Genomic DNA, 9,565 nt, shown 5'->3' with positions numbered 1-9,565 from the left:
GATCCATTTTGTGTATCCCAGGGTAGCCTTGAACCCACAAAGATCCATCTGACTCTGTCTCCCAAGTCCTGGGACTAAAGGTGTGTGCCACCACTCTCTGGCCTCTAATGGCTTAGCTTTGAACTCTGATCTTCAGAGAATCTTTATTTATTAAAATACAAATAAAATATCACTACACCCAGTCACAACTAATTGAGCTGTAATCAACACTGGAAACTACAAAAATATTTCATAGTTGGTACAATCTTTAAGAAAATAGATGTGTTTCTCTCTTGGTATTGGAGTTGATATCATATCTGTATCTAAAAACACAGCTATGCTTCTTAATGAACTATACTTAATTTATAAGGCAGTAACTAAAATTAGAAATATAAGAACTGCTTTAAATTATTTACTTAAAATATTTGCATTTTATTGTAGTTCATCTAAATGAACATTCATATGTAATTTATATAGATAACAACTATCTGTATAAGAAACTATTTTTGATTTAAATGAAGAAAATATTTAACCAATACTATTTAAGATAAATATGCTCTAATGATCCTATTGCTATTTTAACTTTCCCTCAAAACTTATTTTCTTCATGGATTTGAACATTCTATATTCAATTAGAAAAATATATATATAAATCAGGACTGCTATTTCATCTAAGATGGACAACAGTTTCTAGATTTACCTATTCATCTCAAGAACTAAAAGAGTAGATGAGATATATAAAAAACATTTTCAAGGTATTAAACATTAGGAAGCAGAAAAAAGCGATTCTTGACATGAATAAATCAAAATGAATGCAATTGTTTCAACTTAATGCTTGGAAAGAGTTTCCAGTTTGTGTTACAGAGAAGAGGAACCCAGTCAGAGTCCTTTGCTATTGACTTGAAGAGATAATGAAAGATCAATGTACCTTCAATTTGCAGCACAGAACAGAGAGGAGAGGCTGGTATATATGAAGGGCTGGAGATATTCTTTGGGTTTCCTCAGAGAAATCAGATTAGGACATTCATAAAAAGAATCTACTGCTCTAGGAAAGAATTATCAGTGAATAGAGACAAGGATGTCAGACACTCACATATCATTGACAGAACTGACTATTCCCATCACTCATACTAGGAAATCATTTCACTTATGAAACGCTACATAGAGTACCAAGTACCATCTTGTCTCGGTAAGGGTAAATAATTAGATCTATTCTACAATGCCCTATTTAACCTTGATAATATCCAGCAAGTTTTAAAAATAAAGTCATAAGGAATAATACTGATTCTAAGTAACAACTGTAACAAAGAACTGAATTCAGGGATATTCATAGTAAATCCAGTAGTCTGCATCACCACTAATGCAAAGTATTATTCATACTGTCTGATATCTAATAAAAAATGAAAAAACTGGGCAAATAAAACTTATCATACAGAGACAAATTCTTGGAAATTGACCTAAACTGATTTATATATTTGAACAAGGTTTAAAATTTTATTCTATAAGTGAGGAATTAAGAAATAAAACTGGAAAAATACATAAGATATTGAAAACCTGAAATAAAAAGTAAACTAATGAGAATAATTGCAAAGAAATCGCATGTCAAAATTAATGATGTCAAGGGTATAACAATGAAAAGAATCAAGATTAAACATGAAAAGACCAGAACTTTCAAAAACTGAGTGTGATGTAAAGAGCCATATAAAGTCACAAAAATAAAAATATGGTTCAGGTGCCTCTAAAAGGGCAAGAAATGAGGGCAAGGATAGCTGATTAATATTTGAATGCATAATAATTTTAAATTATCCAGATACAATGATAACCATTAAGTTCATTTGCTAAGGCAAAATAGCAAAGGTTACATAATTTAAACAGCAGAAACGTGTTTTGTCGTGTCTGGATTCTAGAAATCAGACATGAAGGTGTTGCCTTGCTTGTTTTGTTTCTGAAGGTCTCTCCCTGTGGATTGCACATGACCTCGACTTATTGTGTTCTCACACAATATTTTCTCTGTATACATACATCTCTCTAGCATTTCTTTGTGCTTCACAATTTTCTCTTCTTGTGAAGGCTACAGCGAGACTGAATTAGAGCCCATTGTCAGAGCTTTAGGCCCCATCAAATCTAATGTGACATTCTGAGGTATTCGATATTTTGGCTTCAAAATATCATTTCAGAGTTATACAATTCAGCATATTAAAGCTAATATCTGATAAATATGATAAGTGTAATAAACCTATAAAGAAAGCTACACCAAACAAATAATGGTTACAATGATAGAAAAGATACTGGCAGTCTTCAAAGCAGTGAACAACAAGCCGCTTTTCTCTTTTTTCTAAGGAATGAGAACAAAAGAGCATGAAAAAAAGGTCAGTAAATTATGGGGGAAAGTCAACATAGAATTCTACACCCAGAGAAAATGTATTTAAAGAGTAGAAATGAAATGATGGCATTTTTAAGGGGGAAAGTTGTTGAAAAACTTCATCACAAGTGGATATAGACTACACACAAAGCAAAAGGTCTTTTGTGCAGACAGACAGAGGTACCATATAAAACCGCGGAACTTCAGATGGGAGTGACGAAGACTGGACGTGTCCATGTATGGATTGTTTTATTATGTGATGTATACTTTAAAAGGTAAAAATCTATTTGAACAGAGCACGTGCAATGTAGTATGAAATGAATAACATAATCAAAAGTGAAACATTGGACAAAATATAAAAGTCACAAGTAGGAAAACTACACAATTGAAATAATAAAGTAGAATACGTACAGTATCACTTGTAATTAAATTCTGATACGTTAAGTGCATACTACAATTTCTGGCAATGACTAAAATCGTGAAACAAGTAATTATAGATAATCTGTCCAAAAGGAATAATAGATGATAATACATCTATTAATTTTAAGCTGGGAGATGGAAATGTGAATTAAAGAATATGTAAGTGTGTGGGTTTAAATCCAACCAGATTTGTGAACTGATAAGACCATTGTTCTGAGCCTCCAAATATAGGATGTTTCGTCATCATCAGTATATTCTACTTTTAACAAACTTACTTTAAATATAAAGATAAAAATTCCACAAATAAAGGAATAGATTCAGCAATTTTGTACATTGTCGCTTTATAACTCGTCTATCAGATAAGGTATTCTAGCTTTCTTCTTTGTCAAAGTTGTTTCTCTTCGTGGTTATTTTCAAGTCAGTATCATTTAGAGAAGTCTTTCTATTTAAATGAAAAATAATAAATTGTATAAGAAATAAAAAATAAATCTCACCTCATGCATATATGATGACGTAATATTGGTATTGTGGCAGAGAAAGGGTGCTGTTTTACACTGTGGATGGGCTTATATATTGTTGCAGCCATCATGGAAAACAGTGTGTACATTCCTAATGAAATTTAAAATAAAATTACATGGCCAAATTAAAAAAATGTTAGTTAGATTTATTTATTTTATTTGTATAAGTGTTTTGCCTATATTTAAGTACGTGTACCTTGTTTGTTCCTGGTGCTTATGGAGGTCTGAAGAAAACACTGGATCTTCTTGAATAGGAGTTATGGATGATTTTAAGCCACCTTATGGGTGCTAGGAGCTGAACCTTTAAAAGGGCAGCAAGCACTCTTAACCACTGAGCAATCTCTTTAACCCAAGTCCTATTCTCTATAAAATGTTTCCAACATACTTTAAAGTTGAGTAGTTGCTTCTAGCATCTCTGAGTAAGTTGACAGAAGAAAATAACTCCATGATAAAATTAACTAACGTCTATCATTTCAGGATACAATGACAAAGGAAAGGAATGAAACTCAGTGATAGTGGTTGCAGACGTGCACAAACAGTCTAAAGGTTTCTAAGAGTGGCCCAGAAGATAATCTTCTCTTCAGCAGCATAAAGCTCAAGTTGCGGAAAAGCAAACCAAAGCCCTTATAGTAAGATTGATTGAGTTACAAGGGAAATTCAAGTTCCAGTCTTAAAGGCTTAAAAAGTAAGGGCACTGATTCATAAAAAGTAAGACGCTGTAACTTTGGATTGAGATGTGTAGAAAGACCCTAATAAGGCTGAGGACTCTGAACCCTCAGATCGGTTTAATCCCAGCACTCGGGAGGCAGAGGCAGGCGGATCTCTGTGAGTTCAAGGCCAGCCTGGTCTAAAAGAGCTAGTTCCAGGACAGGCTCTAAAAAAGTTGCAGAGAAACCCTGTCTCGAAAAACCAAAAAAAAAAAAAAAAAAAGAAAGAAAAGATTCTGAAAGGTTTAATTCACCGAGGAAGTAATTTTTCCACTCTTTAGATGATGCACCCTCACCATCTATAATATTGCCTTCTCCACTTTTGCCTGAGAGATGAATCTTTCTTCTTTTTCTTTGTGCCAAGCAGAAGGAACTTCCTTGGAGGTGATGCCTGGCAAAATATTACTGAGCTCTCTCAGGTATCCCAATAGTCGCCTCTAGACCTATAGCCAGACTTAAGGCTAAACAGTTTCCTGGAGGTAAGAGTGAAAGTATAGTCCATGATGAGGTACGCCACATCACTAAAGAGCTTAATGAATATGCTAATTCATTCAAACAGAATATGGAGAATATGTGAGGGAATGGATTTTAAAAGCACGTGGAATAATGGTGGAAAGAACTAAAACTGGATCAGACTGAATTTATTGATATGGGGGCCACCGAGTAGAGATCCTAGGTTGAATATGGAAGCTTGCACAGCCAAAATCGTGTCAAATTTGTTTGATTGGTTGGCTGCATAATTTATCATAATAAGTGGAGGTGTAGCCGGGCGATGGTGGCACGCGCCTTTAATCCCAGCCTCGGGAGGGCAGAGGCAGGCGGATCTCTGTGAGTTCGAGACCAGCCTGGTCTACAAGAGGCTCTAAAGCTGCAGAGAAACCCTGTCCTTGAAAAACCAAAAAAAAAAAAAAAAAAAAAAAGTGGAGGTGTGTACCACCCCTTGAAAACTGCAATGCTGAGAGTGGTTACACTTTGTAAAATCCAATCCTCGCACATTGGGAAGGTACCAGAGCCAGACACGCCCTTCACTAATGCTATAAGACTCAAAAACGGTGAGGGGGGCACCAGTATATTTAAAGAACTTTGTTATTGATCTTTTCCTTGTGCCAGATCTTAGGGTTGGAAACACTGCAGTTTAATTGGATGAATTAAATGTGACAAGTTAAATTGGGTCCTGGAATAGCAGAGGCTAGGTGGAAACATTTAATGGAGCCAAAGATAATGTGAATGTACTTATCATAACAGGTAGCATAGGCAAAGGCAATGTCTCAGTGGGCCTACCTAGAAAGGGAAGCATAAGAAAATGGTTTGTATGGTGGAATGACTTGTATGGCCCTTTGGTACTGACTAGTCAATCATGGTATTTCCAAGAATGAAATAGAGGCAAAATCTACTATGTTTTTGTTTGATATGTATAGGCAGAATATTTCTCAAACAAATGAAAGAAAAACCACATTGGCTTGTGGCAATAGGAGTAATCTTGGCCCATGAAACAATTTCCAGAATTGAGCCAGTTTGCAGACCCTTGGATTATGGCAAGGCCAGGTTTCCATGAGCAAAGACATTTATAAAATACCCCAAAGTTTTAAATGTAGGTTTTCTCCTATCCTTCTCTAGAGGGACTCATAATCTTTTACAAGGTAACTGTACACAGTGAGAAAGGAAATAGTAAGACTTTCTTAGGGTCTATTGGATTCTGAATTGATGATGATTCTGGGTGAGTCCAGGAATCATTGTGACCCTCCAGTCAAAGTAGGGGCTTATGGAGGTCAGGTGATTAATCTAGTTTTGGCTGAAGCCTCACTCACAGTAGGTTCAGATACACATCCCAAGAACACATACCTGTGGTTATTTCCTGAGCCTCAGAATGTCTGATTGGAATAGATTTACTTAGAAGTTGGTAAAATTCTTAACATTAATTCCCTGACATGTAGAATGAGAGATATTATGGCTGGAAGTCACTGAAGTTGTCTCTACCATGAAAACAGTGAACCAAAAGAAATTTTGCATCCCTGGAGAAATTTCAGAAATTAATGCCACTATCAAGGACTTGAAAGATGCCGGAGTGATGTTCCACACCACATCACCCTTTAACTCTCCTATTGGGTTTGTGCAGAAGACAGATGGATCTCATGGAGAATGACAGCTGACTATCAAATAGCGACTCCAATTGCAGCTGCTGTACCAGATGTGGTGTCCTTATTTGAGCAGATATGCAGCTATTGATCTAGCTAATGCTTTTTTCTCTGTACCTGTCTATAAGGACCATCAGAAGCAATTTTATTTCAGCTGGCAAGGCCAGTGGTATATCTTTAGAGTTTTACTTGAAGGATATAGTAACTCTAGCCCTGTGTCATAATGTAGAAGGGATCTTGATTTTTTTGTTTCTTCTACAAAATATCACACTGGTACACTATGTTGATGACCTTATGCTCATTGAACCAAGTGATCAGGAGGTAGTAACCACTTTGGACTTGTTGGTAACACATATGTGCATCAGAGGATTGGAAAAATCAAACCAATATTCAAGGGTCTTCTATCTCACTGAACGTCTTAGGAGTCCAGTGGTGTGGGGCATTCAGAAATATTCCTTCTACGGTCAAGGATAAGTTATTGCACCTGGTCCCTCCCACCACCAAGAAAGAAGCACATTTACTGGGCCTATTTGGATTCTGGAGATGACACATTCCTAATATGGGCATGTTACTCTGGTCCATATACCAAGCGACTTGCAAAGGTTTGTGTGGGACCTGGGACAGAAAAAGGCTCTTCAACAGATCCAGGTTGCTCTACCACTTGGACCATATGATTAAGCAAACTTGATGTCACTTGAGGTGGAAACGTTTTTGGAGCATTTGGCGGGCCCTTACAGGTGAATCACAGGAGAGACCTTTGGAATTTGGGAGCAATGCTCTGCCATCTCTGCAGACAACTCTTCTCCCTTTGAGACATAGCTCTTGACCTGCTATTTTTCCTCAGTGGAAACTGAACATTTTGACAATGGGTCACCAAGTTACCATGAGACCTGAGCTGCTCAACATGAGATGGGTGTTATCTGACCCACCAAGTCACAAAGTAGGATGTGCACAACAGCAGTCTATTATCAGATGGAAGTGGTTTGTATGTGAATGGGCCTGAGCAGATCCTGAAGGCACAAACAAGTCACATGAAGACACTGCCCAAATGCCTATGGTTTTTACTCCTGCTATAATGCTGCTTGCTGCCAAGCATGTACCTTATAACCTCATGGAATGTTCCTTAACATCAGATGACTAAGGAAGAGAAGAGGAAGGCCTGGTTTACTGATGGCTATGTACATTATGCAGGTACCACCCAGAAGGGGACAGCTGAAGTGTTACAACCCCTTTCTGGGGCAACCCTGAAAGACACCAGTGAAGGGAAATCTTCACAGTTGACAGAACTTAAAGCAGCATACATTGTCATCTATTTTGTTTGGAAGGAGAAATAGCCAGATGTGTGATTGTTCACTGATTCATGGACTGTAGCCAATGGATTTCAAGTCAGGGACTTGAAAAGAGCATAGTTGGAAAATTGATGAGAAAGACATCTGGGGAAGAAGTATGTGCATAGATCTCTCCAAATAGGTGTAGCAGCAGACCGCTTGTTCACCCGACCACCCAGAACCAAAATAACAACACAGAAACTATATTAATTAAAGCTCTGTTTGGCCCATTAACATTAGCTTCTTATTGGTTAACTCTCACATCTTAATTTAACCCATTTCTATTAATCTGTATAACACCACGAGGTCGTGGCGTACCTGCAAAGTTTCAGCACATCCATCTCTAGCAGCGGATGATGCTATGACTCTGCCCTCTTCCTCCCAGCATTCAGTTCCATCTTCCTTGCCTACCTAAGTTCTGCCCTATCAACAGGCCAAGGCAGTTTCTTTATTCATTAATGGTAATCACAGCACACAGAGGGGACTCTCACATCAAATAGGCAAAGAATATCAAGATAATTGTTCCCCCTGTAAATGTTCAACAGAAGGTCACATCAGCAGAGGAGAAGGTCAATAATCAAGTAGATAGGTTGATCCGTTATGTGGACAGTCAGCCTCTTTCCACAGATATCCCTGTCATTGCCCATGAACAAAGTGGCCAAGGGTGGAGTTATTCACGGGATCAACAGAATGGACTTTGACTCAACAAGGCTGACTTGGCAGCAGCTGCTGAGTACCAGGTCTGCTAGTAGCAGAGACCAACAATGAGCTTCTCTGGGCATATGGTATCATTTCCAGGGTTGAGTAGTCAGTGACCTGATGGCATGTTGACTACATTGGACAACTTCCTTTGTGGAAAGGACAATGCTCGGTCCTTACTGGAATAGATATTTATTCTGGTTATAGATTTGCATTTTTTTGCATGTAGTTCTTCTACCAAAGGTACCATTATGTAGACTTACAGAATGCATTTTCCATTGTGGTTATACATATTCAATATGTACATTCTATATACATACATACACACACACACACACACACACACACACACACACACACACCAGCTTTAGTCTGACCAAGGAAACTTAGTTTGCAGGCAGAGAAGTGTGACATTTTGCCCACGATCATGGAATCCAGTGGTGTTACCATGCTCACCACTATCTAGAAGCAGGCAGTCTGAGAGAACAGTGGAATAGTCTTTAGAAGATACAGTTATAGTGACAATTATGTGACAGTACCCTGGAGGGCTGGGACAGGGTTCTGCAGAAGGTGGTATATACTTTGAATAAGTGTCCAATATATGTCTATGTTCCTCCCTCCCCCCCCTCCCCAGGATCTACAAGTCCCTAGTTGCCTACTGGGAAAACTTTTGCTTCTTGTTCCTGTTACCATAAGTTCTGCTGACCTGGAAGTTTTGACTCCAAACAAGGGAGAGATCTTGACACTCAACAAACATTCCATTGAACTGGAATCTCAGACTTCCCCAGGATACTTTGAGTTTTTGATACCCTTAAACCAGCAAGCTAAGAAAGGAATAATAGTGTTAGGAGGGGTGATTAATCCAGATTATCATGGGGAATCAGATTGCCTCTCAATAATGGAGGTTGGAAAGATTATGTCTGGAGTGAAGGAGATGCTTTAGGGCTTTTTTTGCTACTACTGTGTCCTGTCATTAAAGTAAATGAGAAACTACAACAGACTAATTCAGGCAAGATTACAAATGGCACAGATCCATTGGGAAGAAAGGTATGGAAAAGAGCTAAGACCTGCTGAGGTTCTTGGTGAGGGTGGAGGAAATACAGAATGAGTAGCATAGGAAGGTAGCTGTAAATGCCAGCTAAGGTCATGTGACCAATTACAGACATGAGGATTATAATTGACATGAGTATTTTCTGTCATATTTTGTTAAGAATGTATTTGTACATATATGCACACAATCAAGTGATGTTTATATTTTGTTTCCTCACTTTATCATATAATATAACACTATGATAATAATGGTGGTTATCATATTATGTTATGAGACAGTAAAAAACTAAGCAGTCCTAAAGGGAGACTGCCACCTATTCCAAAATATAGAATGCATTTATGGTTGTATATCATATAGTTGTATTGT

General features: G+C 37.6%; 1 pseudogene; it reads left to right on the top strand.

Annotated features, from left to right (window-relative positions):
• The first annotated feature begins 5,624 nt into the window (after positions 1-5,624).
• LOC121677015 lies at positions 5,625-9,316 on the top strand (annotated as a pseudogene).
• The last annotated feature ends 249 nt before the right edge of the window (positions 9,317-9,565 follow it).

This window comes from Arvicola amphibius, chromosome X, assembly GCF_903992535.2.
Source record: "Arvicola amphibius chromosome X, mArvAmp1.2, whole genome shotgun sequence".
Classification (NCBI taxonomy): Eukaryota; Metazoa; Chordata; class Mammalia; order Rodentia; family Cricetidae; genus Arvicola; species Arvicola amphibius.
Note: the sequence above shows the minus strand (reverse complement) of the source record. Positions and strands in the feature narration are given on the sequence as shown.